Below are 22,100 nucleotides of genomic sequence, written 5' to 3'. Positions count from 1 at the left end.
CAACTCTTTTTTTTTCTTCAAGTATTTAAATAATAGGAGTATATTAAATGGTAAGGGATGCATTCTTATAGTATTATACTATAAGTTATCGTAGGAATTCAGTTGGATTAAATTACCTTACAGCTTTTGAAGGGGTTATTTACATATGGTTCTATTATTATAGGAAAGAAAATATTTTGAACGTATAAGTATTTGATTTCGATCAGCCTTTATATAAGTAAAAAATAAAATAAAAAAATCACTTCAGTGGCTTATAAAAGGGCAGGATAGCATATAATCCTTAGTAATCCTCCTCGGATCGGTAAAATTTCGTAGCTTACAAGAATTTGTAAATGATGACATTTGATTTCAGTCTACCTTCATAAAATTAAAGGAATTGTTTCTAAATTTCAATTTAGTGCTGTAACTATAAGATATGAATAGAAAAATTTTAGGGGCCCAGTTGTTAGGTTTTTAGCTAACAAAGCTAGAAAATTAGCTAAACAAAGTTTTATCATTGTTTAGCTAATGCCATCGTCTTACCCTCCAGAACTAACAAAAAAAATTTTAAAAAAATGTATTAATTAAATTAGTGCCCCGCCGAATAGCAAAAGATTAAATTATAGTCCTCGAGCGGCACGCTTTCTGATAATAAAAAAATTCTTACGCTTTTCTGACATGTGTATTACTTTGACATTATTTTTAGCAATTTCTACTTTCACGACTAGTGCCGAAAAGTAAAATTAATAAAATCATTCTAGAAGAATTTCTTGGAAGAAAAGATGTTGCATAATCCAGTTATACTGTCAAATGGACATTTTTTTACCCGTACATTGTATTTTGAAGAAGTAACACTTTTACACATAATTTACTGAAATGAATGCTTGAGTGTTTCTAATAAAAAAGTATAAACTACTTCTGAGAAGATTAAATGATTTTATAATTAGTGATATTGTTTATTTAATTTTTTGAGGGCTGCCTTATTAACATATCTCGGGGATACAAACTATTTAGTTATGTCGCTGCTTCATTTACAATACTATCTGAAAAGCACGATTATAATTTCTCTCTCTCCTTTTCGTGGCCGCGGTGGTCTAGTAATAAGATCTCGGCTTCGGAACCGGGGGGTTTCCAGTTCGAGACCCGATTCCACGAAAGAACCGTCGTGTAAGTGGGTCTGGTGCACGTTAAATCCGTCGGGGCCAAACGTCCCCCCGCAGGTGCGGTTCGGAAGTTTGGAGAGGGGATGTTAGTTCAGGTGCCGTCCTCATCATCTGACCGTTCATGTAAAAAATCACGAGGTCCATCCCACAATAGCCGTAGTGTTGCTTTAAAGCAGGACTTTAATATAACTAAACTAGACTCTTTTTTTGAATTGGCAGTTGGTATAAAATCCTATTCGAAATTATTTCTATAAAAAATTATATGGATTTATTTATTTTATTATTTATTTGTTGAAATTAGCTTTATTTTATTTCCTTGATTAATGATTAGAAAAATTATAATTTCGCATTCATTTTTTTAATGCACCAGAACCTCAGTGGGATTTTTCGCAAAAAAGTCTCACATCTCTGATCTCGGCAGCATATTTAGGCAGGTGCTCACGAAAGGAAGCGGTGAGGATCTACACAAAAGGGACGAATTCCGGGTCCACCTGGCAGAAGGTGGGTTGGATAGTGAAAGTGAGAACATGCAAAACAGGCCTTTCTTTTGTGTGATCTTCCTTCCGACCTGAACTTCTTGTCTGCTTGGCGCTTTCTTCACTAGCTTTAATAAAAGGGTGGCTCCTCTGACTACATTAGAAGTATTTTCAATTAAAAGGTGATGCATAAATTTTTTACTTGCGAAATAAATTGCCATTTTGGCGAAGGTTCGGAATACCAAGTTTACATTGCTTTAATTAAATTCGTTTTGGGGATTTTTAATAGCAAAATATATTATTTAATATACTTTATACCTCATACAATTTGTAATTATTATGCATAGCGACCATAAATTAATTATTCTAAGATGACAATTAACTGTGTTTATATTTAGAATTGTTCCATTTTCTTTTAATTCTAATTTTTGGAAAAATTTAAAACATTCGTTTGCTCATATTCTAAATATTTGGCAAATTTATGATCCCTATTTTTCCTCTTTTTTAAGGATAGTGTCGCAAAATGTAAAGAACTATGTTGTTAGTTTAAACGAACAATTAGATTTGTTAGAACGAAGCAACTCGCAACCGCACAAGACTGAAAACTTACCCATCACTAATGGGGCTCAGTTTTTATACACATATGGAATGTTCGAGAACAATCCAATTTGAATATTTAAAAAAGACCTAGAACCTTCAAATTCTTAGGTAAACAATAGATAACAATCTAAATAAAAGAATTCCAGCCTTTGGATAAAACACAGTGGTTGGAATTCGAACTGCGGACCAACCAATCTTAAATGAGATACTTCGCCGACTGAGCCACGGCGATTGCTAGTTATTCTGGTTTATGCGGCATTATTATTATTTTGCTATAACCCATGCCAGCTTGAGTATTTGTAAAGCAAAATGGATGATGATTCAATCGGCATATTTTAATTTCCCTTGAATTATAATTACTACGATGGTGCATGTATCTGTGAATTTAAAATTAATTTAAGATTTTATAATTATTTGATCAACATTGCATTTGAACAAAAAAATTTCTTAGTTTAATTTTGAAGCTTAAGTTACAGTTTATGTTTTTGTTCCCTCTTTAATTTTTTTTAATTTAAAAATTTAATAATTTTTACCTTTTCAAACTATTTTTGTCCTATATTACTCAGGCTTTGATTTAGTTATAAATGATATAGAAATTTTAAAGGTGCGAGACAATATTATCTATAAAAGACAATAACGTTGGGTGTAGAAATAAAAAAAAAATATAGGGAAAATCGTAATGCAAATGGAAATAGGTGTTTTAAGCATTTAATTGCATTGAAATTTAATATTGGTGTTTGAATACCTTATCAGTTGTATCGACATATTTGCATTTATTTCATTAAGATTATTGTGAAGAACCAAAGTAAAATTTAGGCATACTTTTTGAGAAATACTCCTAATGATATTTTGAAGTTCATTTCTTAGTTAAAAATGTTCAATGAATAACGTAATTAGTAACTGATATTATTAATTTAACAGAATGATGTGTTCTTGTCCAGTTATGCTGTTTATGTTTTTGAAAAAGCTTGTAAACATTTTACTTTCAACTTTTATTCGTACAGTTACTTTATGTCATTTTAAAAAACCGGAACCATATTTCTGTTTAATTTAAAGGCTGGGAAATGGAATTAAATTTATTTTCTTGATCGAGAAGCATTTAACAGTTCAAAATCGGGCACCGCTCTTCTGGAGTGACTCTGTAATTGTAGGACTGAATCTTTTCAATGGTTTTGAATGACATTCTAATTACCTGAGTGACCTTACGGTCGCTATCTGTCAGTTGATTAGATATATCTTTTGCAAAATCCCTGAGCAGCTCAACGGGTGGCTAAAGGATTCGACCCAAAAAACCACCCACTCATTTAACCTTTGCTTACGGAAAAGAAGCAGGAAAAGCCCAAGCAACAAACAAAGCTTCTTGTGAAAAATATCCTCGAAAATATTTTTATCCGCTTCTATTCTGTAAAGTACTTTAAAAGCTTTGAATTTGATTCACCTTTGGATCGGACAGAAGTGCAACGCCTACATTTCTACATATTTTTTTTTTCTTTCCCTATTGACAGAATGCCGTAAAGTTCAAATTACGCTATGTGATGAATGCATAATCTATTTTCATCTCTGAAAAGATAATGCATCAAAGTAGCACTAGAAAAAATGGCAGTCCAATCATTCATCTTGAATGTAAAAGAAATCTAATCTTAAATTGGTAAAGGTCTAATATATCAAATATCTTAATTGGCGCGTGTTACATACGCGAGTATCAGAGGTTGTTGTGTGTATAACAATTCACGTCATTGTGAATGCTGTACAATAATTTCAAAATTCTAGAAGAAATAAAAGTGAATCAGACTTTTCCAGAAATATTTATTTCTGAATGAATATTAAGTTTAAACTTTAGTATTTTCGGGATTTAAATTGTTTAACGTTATCGGATACTTTATGAAACTGTGAATCCTGAATCAGAATGGACCGTTTTTATTATGTTTCAATTAAAACAAAATGGAAACTGATCGGAACCATCAAATGGCTGTATGCTAAAAAGCCGGGATTAATGCACCTGCTGCCTTCGAATTTACTTCCCAATACAGCTGATTTAGCATAAATTTAAATTATTTAATTCGAACTTCGATGATGCTGACATTTTTTGCACTACTGATGTCCGAAATTTTTACGTAAGATCAGATCAAATGAACAAATTTTCTTACTTCAGAATTTCTCTGATATTGCAAAATATTGATCAAACAAGAAAAAGTTTTCCAGTATTTGAGCAGTTTTAGTGCAGATTTCATCTGCTGTCACTTTTTATTAATTGACAACAATGGAACAGCCTACTTTAACGCAGCATTTAATGTAATTCCGGGTCAAATTTATCCAGACATCTCATATCCTGATCTATCAGTAAAACTAATTCTGAAACATTATCCTGATCTATCAGTAAAACTAATTCTGAAACATTATCCTGATCTATCAGTAAAACTAATTCTGAAACATTATTCTGATCTATCAGTAAAACTAATTCTGAAACATTATCCTGATCTATCAGTAAAACTAATTCTGAATCATTATCCTGATCTATCGGTAAAACGTATTAAGTTTATTTTTTAAAATAAATAGCTTCGTTAAAAAAATGATTGAACTCAAGAAACAAAAACAAAAAAAATGATTGAACTCAAGAAACAAAACTAACGAAATAGGTGCATACGCATATTGTTGGAATTTTAATAAGCCATGCCTATCTAAATTGAAGACGAATATTTCAAATATTTTAAACCTATTTTCATTAGCCTATATTTAAATAAGTTTATTGTCCTTAATAAACTTATTCCTTATAAACTTATTATTATAAACTTATCCTTATAAACTTATTATTATAAACGTGATTTTATTTTAAAGCCGTTTTTATGAAAAAGAGCTCACTGCAAGCTTTTACATTAGGGAATCAAATGAAAGAAGATTTATACAAATAACTGAGGTCAGTAAACAATTTTTTGAAAGAAATACTCTTAAAATAAATATCGAAGTATCATTTTTTGCTACGTTAGATTATTTTACTGTCTAAATTAAAAGCAATTCATTAATAGGTTCATTAAAATTTTAAAGCACTAAGGTTTATGATATGCTCTGTGTTTGTAAATATCAACGGCTTTGTTTTTGAACCAAAATTTAAAAATATCAAAATGATTGCATATTTTTTTGTCATACTTTTCATGTTGGATATAAAGTATTCATACTCAATGCAGTGAACTATTTCTTTTGATTTAAAAATTGGTTTGATTTAAAAACCGGGGAAAAATCTAGGATTTCGGGACAAATGTAACAAATATTACCTTTAATCTAGAGATTTTTAAAATTACCTTTTTAACTTATAATAATAAATTAGCAGATGAATTTACTTCATTCTATAATTTCTACAGAATATAGATTTTTAGTTTTTGATTAAATTTCAGCATGTACTCGTACTTTTCTTGCTCAATTTGTAGACGAAAAAACATTTTGAATTCAATTTATTATCTGATTTCAATTAATATTTGTGATTGTAAGTTTTTGAATTGTTAGTTTCATTTCCTACTTATTATTTTTTAACGAAGATTTGAAATAGTGACACTTACATGGAATTTTATTCCCAGTATTTCTTGAGTAGTTTGAAAATGGGATACCATTGTTAGAATTCAAATTGAATATTTACTTATTATTAAAGATGTGGTGTGTCAGTGAATGTGAAAATAGTCTCTGAAAATACTCGAACATCGAAAAAATGTGCACTTCCTAAATAGATATTTTTTTAAGAGCAAACAAATAATTTGAAGCTTAAGATTTGGATGTGGCCTTAATATGAAATTCATTCTTTTCTTGTCATAGTTAAGTGCAATTCGAATAAATAAATTAATGTGTATCACTTCAAAAAATGTCAGTATTTAGTTCATTTGAAGCTAAATCTTTTCGATTCATTTTTAACACCATGAAATTAAACTTGTGATGTTAAAAGTATTCGAAACAACTGCAGTTTCTAACAAGGCCACATACCCAAAATGGCTTTGTTAAGCAAAAAAAAAAAAAAAAAAAAAAAAATTCAAGAAACAAAGAAAAATAAAAGTTCTGATTCAAGTTCCTGAAAGGAAAATACTGTAAAACAATGGATCCATTCTTTCGCCAATCACCACAAATACTTAAACCCTAATAGAAATGTCAAAGTGAATTAACAGAAGTGGGTCCAAACAGTTTAAATCTAAAGTCTTTCTAAAAGATCTCAATAGTGGAAAGTTTCTTCGCTATATAAGTGAAGTTATCTTTCAATAGTAACCAGATTAAGGAAGGAGCAGTAAGTAAACATTCATAAATGCGAAAATGATAGTGTTCAATAAAAGGTTTTCTTTAACATTTATACGGGTGTATTGTTCACAAAATTGCTAAGAATTTATTAATTTTCAAATTTTTTTTTTATCAAATATGGAATTTTTAATTAGATCTTTGTAATGAATCATCTCAAGCTGAGTCTGCCATTCTCTTTTGTTTGTTATAATTTCAGTGGTAATTTTGCTTGCTTACATTAATGCAAGTTTTGTATTTATACGAGGGTTGTTTTGGAAACAGTTTTTTCCGTGGGCAGATTACGAGGACGACACCTATGCACCACCCTCTTCAAATAAACTTCCACTACACCAGTGAAAGGACAGCGAATCTATCAGGCGAATTTAGTGCACACCATGCGCGTGCACTCCCCATCTCAAAAGAATAGGTCTTAGCCCGGACCCGACCTTTAGTAAATTTCAAAACATCTAGTTTAAAGCTTCTTAAACTGCAGGATATGACTTCTATGCGATATAATAAATTTTGGCACACCCTTTTGTTTCAGATTTTTCCACCCCTGTATCTTAAACAAAATTCAGAAAATTATTCTATTTTTTTTAATATATCTTATTAATCTATATCAAATAAGTGTATTAAGTTCATTTCTCTTAACCATTAGCAAGATCGTTTTTAAACAATGTATTTTACTTCACTAGATTGTTTTTCTGGCATTGCAAATCTCAAGTAAGGATAAGTACTATAATATATACGACAAATATCTCGCATCGTACAATGGCAATGGAATTGCTGCCAAAAGTGAAAAAATTTGTGTACAACGATGTCATGATCAAACAGACTATACAGAATTCAAAACAAAGAATAGATAACAAATTAAATTCAGTGGAAAAAGAGCCGAATCCTTTATTTTTTTTTATCTAATATACATCGCCCCAAACCTTTCCCAACGATAAATATAAATAAGAATGAGCTCTAAAATTAAAGTATAAACAATAAATCACTAAAATCTACTTAAATTAGATAAATATCAGGCATTTTACAATATTTTTTATGGTAATTTTCTATTGCATCAATGCTGTACAATACACGAATATTGTAATAATGTTGTCGAATTGATCATGCTACTTGGAATATCTAACATTTTAGCTATCGCTCTCTTTTTCGAGAAAAAGTTGTAAATATCTGACCATGATTTTTTTTCTCTCTCTTTACCGAATGACATTACATTCTTCCACTGGAAAATGACCCGACTGGGCCTTGTATTTTAAATAAATGAAGTATGCTTGAAATTCTGTTTCTTTGATTTATTATCAATTAACAGTTGACTTATGTTTGTATGACTTATGTTTCTGGAAGAATCTACAATTTTGTCATCCCCAAAGGAGATTGAAAGGTCTTTGTCCATGAAGGGAAGTTTTAATACGAATTATATAGCTGGAGCAATGAAGCTTGCAGAGTCCCAAAATTTCTATGATAATAAGAAAGAAATCATTAGAAAAGAAAGTTCTAGATTTCTTAAAACTAGAACGTTTACTTTGGTTTTAACATTCTACGTAATGGAATAAAAGTATTCATTTTAAGCAATGAAAATGCGTATTAAGAAAACAAAAGTATTAAAATTTTTATTAATTTTTCTTTTCCCTTCATTTTGATCTAATCCATTGATTAGCTTTCTTAAGCAAATCAGCGGAAGATTTTGCAACTCATTGGACTGTAAATGGATGGTGGAATATTAATTTATATTTAGTGTAGTAATTGAAAATGGTATTCCAAATTTTAATCTATTTTTTAATCTGATTTTCGCAGATGGTTTCAGTACATCCATTTTTTAAACTAATTTAACTAGGTAGAAATTTATGCACAAAGTGTTGTTTTATACATTATAATATTTTTTTAAATATTACTTTATCATGTACGAAATATATTAAGAGAAAGTACTGAATTCCTCAAATTTCGATATCAGGATTTTGAAATCTATGTTTGTATCTCCCTGAATTCGGAAAAAAAATGTGTATGTGTCATCAGATTTGTCTGTTTCTAAACATGTTAACGAGATAGATGAATGAAATTTGTTATTTTGCCTTCACATACAAATTTTAGATATATATCAAAATTTGGATGAAATCCGCCGCAAGGTTTTCTGTATGTCAGTTTGTCCATTCATGAATGTGTTAAAAAATCACTCAAAAATCAAACAAGTTAGAAATATGCTGTCATGTCATCTTTCTAAAATCGCTTATTACTTTTAGATAAATTTAAGATTGTTATCTTTACATTGAAATTATCGATTTGTGCCATTTTTTGAATTTAATTTAAAAATGAGTAGATTGTGTGGATGGACAAAACTTTGACTTCCTGATTCTAAAAAAAAAACTTATATGGATAAGGCAAATATGATATCAAAAACTGTTTAATATCACAAAATTAATATTTTACAGAAAATACATGAAAATGGGTTTCTAAAACTTTGGCTACCACTAAGAGTTTTGAAAATATTTCATACAAGTGCTCCGTAACTTAATATAGTTTACAGGTAGCACAATAAGCGTGATGCAACTTAATGATGTTAAGGGTGGTCACTGAAAAGAAACGTCCCGAAATCATCAGGTTGTATGGCCAGTCTAAAAGTCTCAGGAAAACAGCCGTCCAAGCAAGTGTTTCCAGCGATACAGTCATCAGGATGCTCAAGAATAGGAACCGGAAAACAGGGAAGAAGAATCCAGCGATACAGGGAAGACCGGACGTCTTGTTCTTTGTCCATCCGTGATAAAAGGATTGTTAGAGGACGACACGCCAATTAATAGGACAAGATGAACTGGTCTATATCAGAAAGAATAAAACCGATATCACAGCCTCACGCCGAGCTATTTGTCAAACGTTAGCTAAATAAGACTAGTTAGGAAAGGATCAAGAAACAACTGTCGTTTACGTCTAGATACAGGAAAGAGCGTCTCAAATTCTCACACAAACACGTTATTGAATCCTTTAACTTCAAGTAAGTGATTTTCACGAATAAGAAATGCTTTTGCTCAATGGACCTGACGTCTTCGGTTCATACGTTAAACATAGAAGTGATAACGTCATCGCACTGCATCGAGTGGTTAAGCGTATAATGGGTTGTGACTGTATCTTGATTTTAGGTAAAATCTAAAACTTTGGTAATCTCATAATAAAAGTTGAAGAGAAATATTGCAGTCTAAAATATCTTGATGAGCTACGAACCAATTTTATCCCATGGTGTCACGGACAATTTGACCAGAATAAATGAATTGGGCAGGAAGACAATGCGAGCATCTACACTACAAAAAAGTTTTGGAATACCTGAAGTACAATAAAATTTCTGTCTTAGATTAGACCTCAAGCAACCCCGATCTGAACATCGTCGAGAATGATGGAACCTAATGGATGAGACTGTGTATAGTGATAAGCAATGCCATTCCCGGAAAGAACTGATTCATGCTCTGGATAGATGTGCAAAGAATTTCATTAAGCAAACCATAAACTGTATTACTCAAGATACAGTCACTCTGGTAAGTTTGGTAAAGGTCATGAATATTAAATGGGCACAAATTCAATTATCTCACTTTTGTGCCATCTTTTTATATTATTTGTTACACGTGTGTTAATGGTAGCCACTTATTTATATGTAGTTTCTGTAAAATATTTTAATTTTGAGACATTAAAAATTTTTTGATATCTATATTTGCTTCTCATTTTCCGTACATGATTTGTAGTTTTTGAGAATAGGATGTTCGCCAAAAATTTGTCCAGCAGTTTATGCCTGTGTGCAATTAAACACGAACATAGGATGAGTCGAAAACGCAAAATCTTCACCCTTCATATTACTACGAACTTAACATACAAAATATGCTTTAATTTTGAGGTGTAAATAGCAGAGAAGAGAATACTTTTGTAAATTTTTTAACGAAAGCAGCGCTTTTATAAAGAGCATTTGAATTTAAAAGAAAGAAAACTCCATATTAGCGTTACAAATTGTTAAAAAGGAAAGAAAATATCGCATCTAACTATATGCATGCATGTTTGTTGGTCAATTCAATAAGCATCCAGATACTACATTTTGTTAAAAAGATGAAGTATGTAAACTGGTGAAAATTATATTAAAGAATGTAAAATAGTCATTTTACTGTTTAAGATGACTGTTTTGAAATGCAGTGCATCACAAGTATTTAAAAGGATTTCACAAATAAAATGCATTTTTGTAAGCACATTTAAAGAAAATGATGTTGTTACTTTATAAAATTATACTTCCATTTATTTAATTGGACGTCCTTGTGAAAAAATGTAAAGCTAATTATGACGTTGAATTTGATTAATCTTAGTATTACTGTCACTTAAGTTCTACAATTCTTAACATTACTGTTACTCACCTTAAATTTTACAAATCTTAATACTGCTATTACTCACTCTAAATCTAAAGAAATAACATTGTATTTTTCTTTCATGTGTTTGAAATTTAATCAGATTTAGTCACTAATGTTTTTTTTTCCAATAATTTCCTCATTATAAGAGTTCTTTTTATTTTATTTAAATAACTCTATATCTCTCTCACTTTCTATCTTCCTTTGCATTTTTCTTTCTATTTCGTTCATTAATTGATTTCCTGCTGACAGCAGAATTTTATGTTCCCTTGCAAATTGCTTTCCACTTTTCTGAAATAAATTGCGCCAAATGTAAAAGCAGCAAGTGTTTACTAAGAAAATAATTTCCCATTTTTCTTGAGAACTCCTAATTCTCTTTGGTTGTAATCTTCTGGAAATGAAAAAGCATAAAAGCTAATTTCCTGTGCAACAGTAAGGAAGAAATGGCTCATTTTCCTTAATTTCCTAAAATTTGTATGTAGATTTTTTAGTCTTTCCAGACAAAACGATGATAAATGAATAAATAAGTAATCCGCTTCCATTCAGATCATATATTTAGTATTTCATTCCGGCAAATAAAATATTCAGAAAGCAGGGTTAAAATTCCCTCTCTAAAATAACTGCGGAGTTCTTACATCGATTTTCTACCGCATTGTCTCGAAAATCTAATTTTTTTTTCAAACTTTTGGTATTCATTTTTGTAATAGAAATTAGTGAATATTTAATCAATCAGAGTTTATCTTCCTCTTAATTGAATCTTTCAGTAGGACAAATTAAAAAGTAATTACTAAGACTTAGATCTAAGGAAAGGAAATCTTTTGTATTTTAATTTTACAAAAGAGGTTTTTATTTAGTGCTGCAATAAATGTTACTGCTTTATAATGTTTAAGATCAACATATTAAATTTATGTGTCATAAAATGAGTATTAAATTTTAAATGCATGCTCGTTTTCGACCAACATTTAAATCGAAGATTTCTGTTATTCTTTTCTTTCTTCCTCTTTCTTTTCTTTTTTTTCTGCTTTTTCCTCGCTTTGAGCTAGATGGATGAAATTTGGTACATGGCCTTTGCGCCAAATTTGTAGATTTCTATCAAATTTGAGCAAAATCCGTTCAGAGGAAGTCAGTCTGTCCAGCTATTCGAATATAAGTTAATGCAATAATTACAAAACGAAGACAGCTAGATGAATAAAATTCTGTACATAAATTTAACATATACAGTATAGCCACCAATCAAATGTTGAACCAAATTCAACTAAGGGTTAGCCGTCTGACCATCTGTACTTTCAGAAACATGCAAACGCGATAACTCAAAAACGCCACAGCATAAACATATCAAATTTGGTATGTGATATTGTGACTACAAGTGAAACTCTGTGTGAAATTTTTGTTAGAGTCGGTTGGGAAAAATGCTCCAAAACATAAATTCAGTTTTTTAGGTACTATTAACCGCATGCTAGGGATTAATCGCCAGAAAACTCGCCAACGATCACATGATAGATTCAGTAAAAATGCTGAATTCAGGCCAATTGCTAATATTTCATAGCTGTTATGTAATATTTCATGCATGTCATTCTCTGAGATGATGCCGTTATTAGAATGTATTCGAGAAAGTTTTCAGAAAACCACTTCCGCTGGTTAATACAAATGTTCGGTCGCACTTAATTTGAAGTTTGTGTCCAAGCTTTGAAGGCAGGCTGAATTTTTGAAATTTGTTTACAACTATTAACAAGGTTTTCCTAGAAAAACAACTATTAACAAGGTTTTCTTTCTTCATCAAATATTCACAATTTGATGTTCAGAAATGTATAATTTATTTCTCAGGTTTATGTTAAAATAATCTCAACTACCACTTTTTTTTACGTATATTGTTGAAAATCTAATCGTTGTATTTAAACAGTGTTTTGTGCCTTTTTTTAAATATCTTCATCTCTTATAGTTTTTCGAACCATATTCGATTGCCAAACGAGAAGCATTCTTATAGCTATATAAGAGTCAACAAAATGCTAATCACATCATTATCATTTTAATATTTATCTCTTTGTTTACAACATACCACTGAAAGTTTATCCTTATTGCAATGAGGTCCTGTCGCCAAACATATGTTTACGAAACGAATTCTGTGAAATTTATTAGTCGAGTTTGTAGAATTTATATTTGTTTATGCTTTTTTGAAAGAGAACGCTGTACATAAATTTTAAACATGACAAGTATATAATATAGTACGAAAAAATTTTGATAATTGCGTTTTAGGTATATGGATGGTATTTAATTTTGAAATTATTTTCAGAATGCCCCTGAATTTATCAAATTTCTAGTTTATATTTAAAACGTTATTTTTTAATCAATATTCTTCTTTCCGTACTTCAGAAAGCACTAGATATTTATTCATTTTTGTTATATATTTTATCTGTTTTGTACATTTTGGGTGTATTAAATTATTTTTAATTCTATGATTCCTAAAATACCTTTGTCGTAACTTTTACAACTAGTGCTTCTATTATTAAACTAAAGACAGATTTTTTCTGTGAACCAGAAAAGTTGTTTCTGTTCAAAACAAATGAATTGATTTTATATTTACTAAATGAAATGAGAAGCATTTAATTAATCTCAATGGTAGAAATTCTATATTATTCATTTTTGTTACGGAAGCACAAATATACCTCGTGGAATTGATTTTAAGTTTGTCCTTGCCTTCATAAGTTAATCTTATTACTGGTTGTATAAAACAGTACTTCCCTAAAATTTATTCTTTTCTTATCTATCTTCAAGAACTCTTAACAAATTAATTCAATATTAATTACTTACTTTCTTTTATATTTTACATTTAAAATACTTTAGGTCAAAGTAATTAAAAATCCTCCTTTAATATTGAAAAATCTGTGAAGAGCGCAGAAAATTACATAAGCAAATTTTAATTTTCATCTTTAGGGATTATTTCTGAATTTATTCCTCCTATTTAAAATTAACGTTTTGTAAAAGTTATTATTTAAAAAAACGAAAAAATTAATTCGTTTCTTTATTACTTTAATTCCAACAAATGAATAAACTTGTATGCAATGATTCGTGTGTTTTAATTTATTCTCTCAATTCTAAAGAAATTTCTATTGTTTTAAATGAACGACAAGAAAAACGTCGCTTAATATATTAATAATCTCATCGTGAGTAGTTATTTTCTGTGACAAATGTTACTGCTATTTTTACAAATTTGTCACAAATGTTTAAATAGACCGGTTTCAGAACTCAGACCTTTACTGAATTCAAGTATCACTTCGTGGCATATTCTTTGCCATGATTGGAGAATCGTGAATTCAAGTTTGATTTCTCACGAACATTTGCCACATAAAGAATAAATATTGAGACTTAAGTGTTTTCAAGTTGTTAAAAGCTTTTCAAGATTAGTGTCGCGCTAGTCTTCTGTATCGTGCAGTTCACTATGTAACTTTTAAAAACCAAGATTTAACATTACATATCAATCGGTATTATTTAAATATTATGAAAAGCTGTGATTCCGTTTACATATATTTTCATTAAAGATGTGATTTTTGTGAATTGACAATTTTTTAAGCAAAATTCCTGTGTTGTATTTACCCGAACTACAAGTTAGTGTTTTAGATTATTTTGTTTTAATGAAGCATATCATCGAAATTGAAAAAAATAAATCACTGATACTTTTATTTCTTAATATTCTAAGCTATATATTACGTCCATTGACATCTCAACTTCTAGAATTCTTCTTGAAACGATGAAGGAAAAATTTTCATTGTTTTCCTTCTTGGATAAATGTTTTTTTTTACTTCTTTTTTTTTTTCGAATCGTTAAAATTCAGCATGTCTTCTTTGCTCAGTATGATTTGTTATGAGTAGGAGGTATTTTAAGAAAATCGTTAAATGTTTTTAAGTCCTTAAAAATAATCTAAAATAAGGATTTAATTCCACAGCATATATTAATATCCATGTATGTTCACTTATTGGAAATTTTAATTTCCTCTGAATTGCAGTTTCAATGCTTTTAAGTCAATTTATTAAGTTCACACGTTTTGGCTGTGTCTTTTCCAATCTTTTTCTTCAAAGATTGTTGTCATATAATAGAAAGGTAACTCATAATTACACGATTCATAAATCCTTTAACAAATCGTTGATTCTTCTAAAAAAAAAAATAAAAATAAAAAAAAAAAAAAACTACTCTGCTCAAGTTTCTGCAAATAAAAATGTAGAATTTAAAAAAATTTTTGCTGCATTCTCGATGACTTTCTTTATATGCGTTAATTAAAATACACAAATTAGGAACAAGGGATATAGAATTTGATCACCAAACAAGCTATCTTTTATACGGATGCATCGTCTTCCATTTATCTTTATAATGCAAACAAGCTTAAAGAGTGAAAAAAACATCGAAGTTCGCCTTCAAGGGTGTATATTGCTTCCCAAATAAATCTTTCCCTCGTTGCATCAACAATTCCCATGTGGTGGAGCGACGCATTCATTACTCCTAAAGGACTATTTCTCATCTTGACGCTTGATACAGAACCGTTCTCTTCAATTGACAAATTGAAATTATTCTTTCTTTTTTTACACCATCGTAGGATGAGATCTAGTTCTCTGTTTTGACTGCTGTGTCTAAATTAGAAGCACATACACTTCGCCAGGCTCCCTCCTTCTCTTTTTTTTTTTTTTTTTATCTGATAACTTGTTTTTCTCTGGAATGCTCGGCTGCTTACGCGTCATTTGAATCTAATCTACCAACTACTGAAATCTGGGACAGTAGTTCTCCCAACCAGACAGTTTTGACCGGCGAGCTTCAGCGATATCAAACCTAAATCTACAAACAGTTTGCAAAGAGGATGCAAGCTTTTAAGACGCACCTAGTGCTGTTCTTCTTTTCTTTTCTGGAATGCAGCTACTGTTTACAGATCATCTGACTCAAACTTACCGACTACCATAATCTGGGACATTTCCCAACTAGTCAGTTTCTTCTGTTTAATTCAGTGCTATCTCATTGAAGTCTGAAAATATGCAGACTAGATGCATATTTTTAACATACGCTAAAGGTGAGTTTACACTCGGCCAGTTATAAGACGACCAGTAAGATAACGCATGCGCATAAAAGGACTGATTTATGTTTGCCACAATTTCATAAGATAGGCATTCCATGGTTGACTATAAATTGCCATTTTGACGTCTTTGAATCATATCATCATATCGTATTATAAAATAATGGATATATTTACACAAAAAAACATTTTAAAATAAATGAAAAGGTCAACATATGTAAATTTGGAAAACTATAGAAAAAATGCGAATAAAATGAAAAACACAACCTCGCATCGGAAAAAACAGAGCAAAATAATGTGGGAATTAATCTATAATAAGTGATAAGTTTTTCCACGCCCCCCCCCAAAATCCCCCCCTCCGCCAAATTCTACGAACACATGCGCAGTAAGAAAAAAACACAATCAGCGGCATGTGGTGGTCCCGTCGGGGCAAGTACTTGCCATGGACCGAACAGCATTTTTCAGCCTTTATACGCATGCGCTAATTACTGGCCCAGTGTAAACCCACCTTTAATATTATCGAGGTATTTTCATCAGACTTTCTCCTATTTGCGATTTGAATCGAATCAACCTAACTGGGAACGGAAGTACCAAAACCGGCAGCGGAAATTCTCCAAATGAGATAGTTTCGATTTGTAGTTCAGTAGTATCTAAATAAAGTTTATCAGGAAGTATTCGAAACTGTAACATGCTGTAAACATATACATAAATAACTAGAACTGTTACATTATTTTTCTCTAAAATTCAGTGATTGCATATATTATAATAAATAGAACATATTTTTAACCAGAATCTTGAACAGAAGGATCAAAAAGATACAGTTTCAATCGTAATACGTTATTTGACTGTGCCCAGGTCTCAACTCCAAGTGCTTGCTAAAATGATGTTGGAAAATAAATTTTGTGAATTAAAACAATTGACGAAATTTTCTATGTTTTCATTTCACAAAATAAATTATTTGATTTTAAATCGCAAAAATCTGAAGACTTGTTGCGTTAACCGTAAGATTTTGTTTCTGTTTCTATTCTCATATAAAAGCTTAATTCCTTAATTCAACTTTCAAGTAAAATTTTGTTTGTAAAGCAGCGATATTTACACAATTATATTTAACTTTAATAGTTTTCTGTTTTATAATGGATTTTTCATTCACTTCCTGATGCGTCAGAATTTTTAAATCTTGCACATTATCATGTTAGATAATACATTATTTCAATATTTCCAAAACTTATTTATCCATTAATCTATTGATAATTAAATTTTAAAATTGATAAGTGATTAAATGTCAATTTCTTGCAAGTGTGCCATCTGGTTTGAATTTTGAAAAATGTTACTTTAAGATCACGTAATATTAAGTATTATAAAATTATAGATTGAAGATTAAAAAATAAAGAATAATTAAAATTTTTAAAAAATTGCTTTTAAGCTCACTAATAAAAATGTGTTTTAAAAAAATTATTTTCATTTCTGCATAATTTCTTTACTTTTGCGTGAAAAGTGAAACTATATTTACCATATACTATAAATAAATCTTTCGTGGCTGCAGAAGATGCTTGCATGGAAATGTGTGCAAATATTCATTCTTTTGTTGAATCTCCTCGAGAGGCTTCCTCAATTATCTTTTTAATATATTTCTCATGAGATTTAAAAAGTGTCAGTAAAAATAATCAGGCACATATACGATTAAGTTTTCCCCCCTGTAAATTAATGTACTTGTCTCAAAATTCTCCGCTTAAAAACAATCTTAAAAAGATAAGCAAGTTTCATGATTCAGAATATTAATTCTAATGCGTGCAGTATTCTTTTCTCGTAAAGCGGCAATTAATGGCTGCATTTGGGACGAAATACTGAAAACAACTACAGAGAAAAACGACTTTAAGAAATGCAATTTATGATCAGAGAATCTTAACTATTTTAACTCAGAATAACAAAATCTTTTAAAAATAGTAAAAATAAATGAAATTTACTTGCATTCCCATTTCCGTCGACACTATCTTATGATAACTTAGTAATACTACTCTCATTAAATTTACGTTGTAGATTTGAGCAGCATTTTTAAATTAACATACTTACGTTTATCTGAATCGCGTTTTAATAGCTAGTCAAATAAATATTAGATATTATTTTAATTAAATAGAGTTGTATTTTGCCAACTTTAGTAAAATACATTTCACATAAGATATTTATTATTAATATTTTTAATAGATTAATTATATCGTGCCTGATAACCATTGACTTAGCGTGTTTTTGTAAGGAATAGCATAGTTGAGGATTATGAATTGGAGGATGATTACTCTTTAACCCAGCGTTATTCCAGGAGCTGGTTAACCTATATCCAATTTAACAATGAATTGCTCGCTGCGGTCATATTGGTAGTTTAATTTTTTTTTCTTGTTTCTGCCGAAGTGAAAACACATATGTGGAGTATTTTCCTCTGACCAGGAAGGTAGCCTATCTCCATTGATTGGATTTTAATCTATCTCATGTAATACCTAGGCATCTCACATGAGGTCAAGGTTTTTTGACTCCAGAAAATTCTACACTTCCCCTTTATCATGAATCCTTCGCTCATAGATTTCACAAAATATGTTAGAACCAACACGTATAGCAAGTAGATAATTTCATCAAATAATATGTCGATTTGGATTCTTGACAAATTGAGAGAAGAAATTTACATTATCAGTACAGCTGAGACACTTCTGCATTTCATCCAGTTTATACATCCAGGTTCACTCAAATGTTATCTTAATTTAATGATAATGATTTTTACGATTAGCTAGATCTATATGTAGTTCATATACGAATATTTCGAAAGAGTTTAAGAATGGAGAAAACGGAAAGGAAAGGAATATCACTCCGTATTTTCCAAGTACTTCTCTCAGTTCTTTGTATACTCAAAGTGCAAAGGCAAGGCATTGCATGAATGCCTATTACTGTATTTGAACCGTCTTTGTTTGGATTTATTCTTTTATTATATTATTGCCTTCAATGTGATAATTATTACTGCAAAAAGGCAACAGAACAAAAATTTAGATATAACGCAATCCTTTGACTAATTTTGCTTTAACAGCCGTCAATGTATAATGTAGAAATGTAATGCAAAACTTTTTTTTTTATTTCCTTAACCAGTTTATATCAAATGATTTAGTGAATCCATTTTTCTTTTTACCTTTCTTCGTACCGTTTGGTATATTTGATGAAAGTTCTCGGAATTTCCCAGCTGAACGAGTTCTATGCTCAAATTAAGTTCGGCAACAGTGTTCAGAAACAATATTCGTTAATAATTGCCCGAAGAAAGAATGAAGCTCATCTTTCATGTGGGAAATGATCCCTGCACATCAATATTCATTAAGGCGAAGAAATCAGCTTCTGTTGTAGCGCGAGCAATTTGTAGAAGAAAACAGTGTAATTAAACTGTCTTTAGCGTTCATCAGCAACAGTTATTTTTATAAACGTAGGAAATATGGGGTGAGAGCGGGAGGCCGCAATCTCTGAGGAACGTGAGGTGAGGCTAGAGGTGAAGATCTGAATTCTTTTTATTGTGTGCCATTAGTCAATCCTACAATCAGAATTCCGTGACGTGCATTTGACCCCAAAGGTCATTGAGGCGATCTATATCTCCAGCTTCTAGTTTGCTTCAGAAATCTTAAAAGTGGTACCAATTTGTCGTTTCATTAGATACGCCAAAACGCTGAAAAGATGTTGCCTTGCCTTCTTGCGAAAGGGGAAAAGATCCTGTTTAGTAGAAAAATGAAAGGAATTTGCCAGAGAGGGGTTCTAACTGCATCGTTACACATTCTTATTCTCGTACCGCTTAATATTCTCGCTGAGTGTCTCGGCTTGATCTCCAAATGCCTTTTTTGTTCAGTAAAGCTTCATAAATTACAGCGTTAATCTTGGCAATGGAATTGGGTACATCTTGATCATGTAAATTGAGATTTTAGAATACACTCGGTTGTTTTACAAATCGGGTATCTTAGCTGCTTTCTTAAGGGAAATTAATTCTCCGCCTAAAACTGCGTGCGATTTTTTTTTTTTTTTTTTTTTTTTTTTTGGCAAAGATAGCCCGCTATTCTTTATTTAATACCAGTTTGGTGCCTTAGCTGGTATCATTTCTAATTCCAAACTTGTATGCACACAAAACCTGAAAAATTCTAGACCCATGTATAGGCATGTTTTATTAGCTGCATTCTTTCCCAGAATTTTCTTTCTATTGCGTTCTTTTACTCTATCTTAATGCATTATTCTTCGTTATTTAACTAAATTATGTATTCAAAAGTTCTCTAACATCACTTCGGATTGTGAATATGAGAATAAAAATCTTGACGTTCCGCTTTTAGTTTCTTCCAAACTTCTTTTCAGTTAAATGTCTATGTAATTTTGTAATAACAATTGTAATAATAATTTTGTTTCAGTTTATCTTTCACCAAATGGTTGCTATCTGATATTAAGAGACTTGTAATAGTGCAAACTATTCTTGTTTTATTCAGTTTTCATAATTATTAAACGAGTTAATATTAAATCTATCATAGAGTATGAAAGATTTCCAGTAAAATATTTTTAAATAGCAGCTAGAATAGACAACAAATTGGAATATATTTTAGACTTGTTTTCAAATTATTTGGGCTTTGTCAGAGACAATATTCCAATTTTTTTCCCTTCTTGCATGAGGAACTGATATCATACAATCTTTTAATAAATCACGTACTGCATCATATTAAATTTTTTTGTCAACTTGGCCATGTCGTCGACATTAACTTTTGGTAGCAATATTCCTAAAATAATTCAATACAGTGGATGTTATTTTTTTAAATACAATTTATTTTAAGAATTTCACAGACTCTTTACTGTAAATTTATACTCTTTTTTTAATTTGTTACTTATGCAGAATTTCTGTATTATATGTTTTATTCAAATAGTTTTGCAAAATTCCTGCAAAATCAATTATTGCTGCTCAGATTTTAAGAATTAAACGAGACATTAATTATTTAATATTTTTTGTTAAGTTTTAGACATTTTTTAATTTTCCGTCTGTTTTCCTAATGCTTGTTTTTTTTTTCAATATCCATGAGTCATTCTTCTGTTTAACTTCCTGCAGTAAAATGACTTTTTTGCTAAAGATTACCTTTCTAAGGAGATAGGATTTTTTAGGAGATAGTTTTGAAAATGCTTTTATCTTAAAAATGAATCACATTATTTATATTTTCTAAATTTTGCAAATTTCCTTCTTGACATGTTGTTTCTCTCCTCTCTACTCGCAATCCATGAAAACAATATGCATACGAGCAAAAAGCTGTGCAAGAATGCATGAAATTTATTTCATATTTAATCGAATCGAATAAATTTAATATTTTTTTCTGAAGGTTTTATATAGAGGCATGTTGCAGTACTTTATTATTTATCTAAAAAAAAAAAACTTTGTACTTGCATAGAAAAGTGGTTTTTTTTTTTTTTTTTTTTTTGTATATGCAAAAAAAAAAAAAAATGTACACGCGTAAGAGAAAATATTTTATGAAGAAAAATATAGATCCAAGTGATGATTGGATAGCGAAGAGGAATAAGTGTTCATCTCCAGCTAATCATATGGCATAATATAATACTAATTAATGGCATATATACCATCCACATTTATTTATAGTATTTAAATAAGTAATAAAAGGGGAAAAATAAGAAATAATAATAATTAAATAATAAAGAAATACGTTAAGCTATTAAACAAATTCAACGGATTCGAAATTATTATTTTCAAAAAAAATTATGGCATTTCTATTTGTAAATTTTCGATTTTACGAACTTCTTTGTTGGTCTGCGCGAGTTCCTAAAAACGTAAATCTTCTGCAGCTCACTAGGACGTGAAAATTCCAAGCAAAATTTCTTTTTGCATTAATGCATTTTAAATCTTAGATTTATGATTATTTTCTGTCATGTCTTAAACTTTTATCTTTACTTCCATCATTAGTCAAAGATTCACGGGCGTGGGTTTCAAATTTACGTTTATGATTCTGAAAAATATTCCGAATAAAGATTACGATCAACCTCATTACTTCGAGGAACTTATTGAGTCGTCTAATATATTCCACTCCTGTCTTTATCAGAAGTCGGATGCTTCAACGATAGTGGTCTCTTGCTTATCCCGTGAATTATGTTTGTTGAATGACATGACCATCTATCCTGGAGGAAGTCATGGTGTCTTTCATTTTCACAC

The 22,100-nt window shown here is 30.2% G+C and overlaps 1 protein-coding gene across 5 annotated transcripts in view; it reads left to right on the top strand.

The window, feature by feature from the left end:
* The window catches only part of LOC129960205 (rho guanine nucleotide exchange factor 17-like), a 259,387-nt gene that overhangs the window by 94,756 nt on the left and 142,531 nt on the right, over positions 1–22,100 (top strand). The gene's annotated exons all lie outside the window — the stretch shown is intronic.

Source organism: Argiope bruennichi, chromosome X2 (assembly GCF_947563725.1).
Source record: "Argiope bruennichi chromosome X2, qqArgBrue1.1, whole genome shotgun sequence".
NCBI lineage: Eukaryota > Metazoa > Arthropoda > Arachnida > Araneae > Araneidae > Argiope > Argiope bruennichi.
This window is presented reverse-complemented; position numbering and strand designations above follow the sequence as displayed.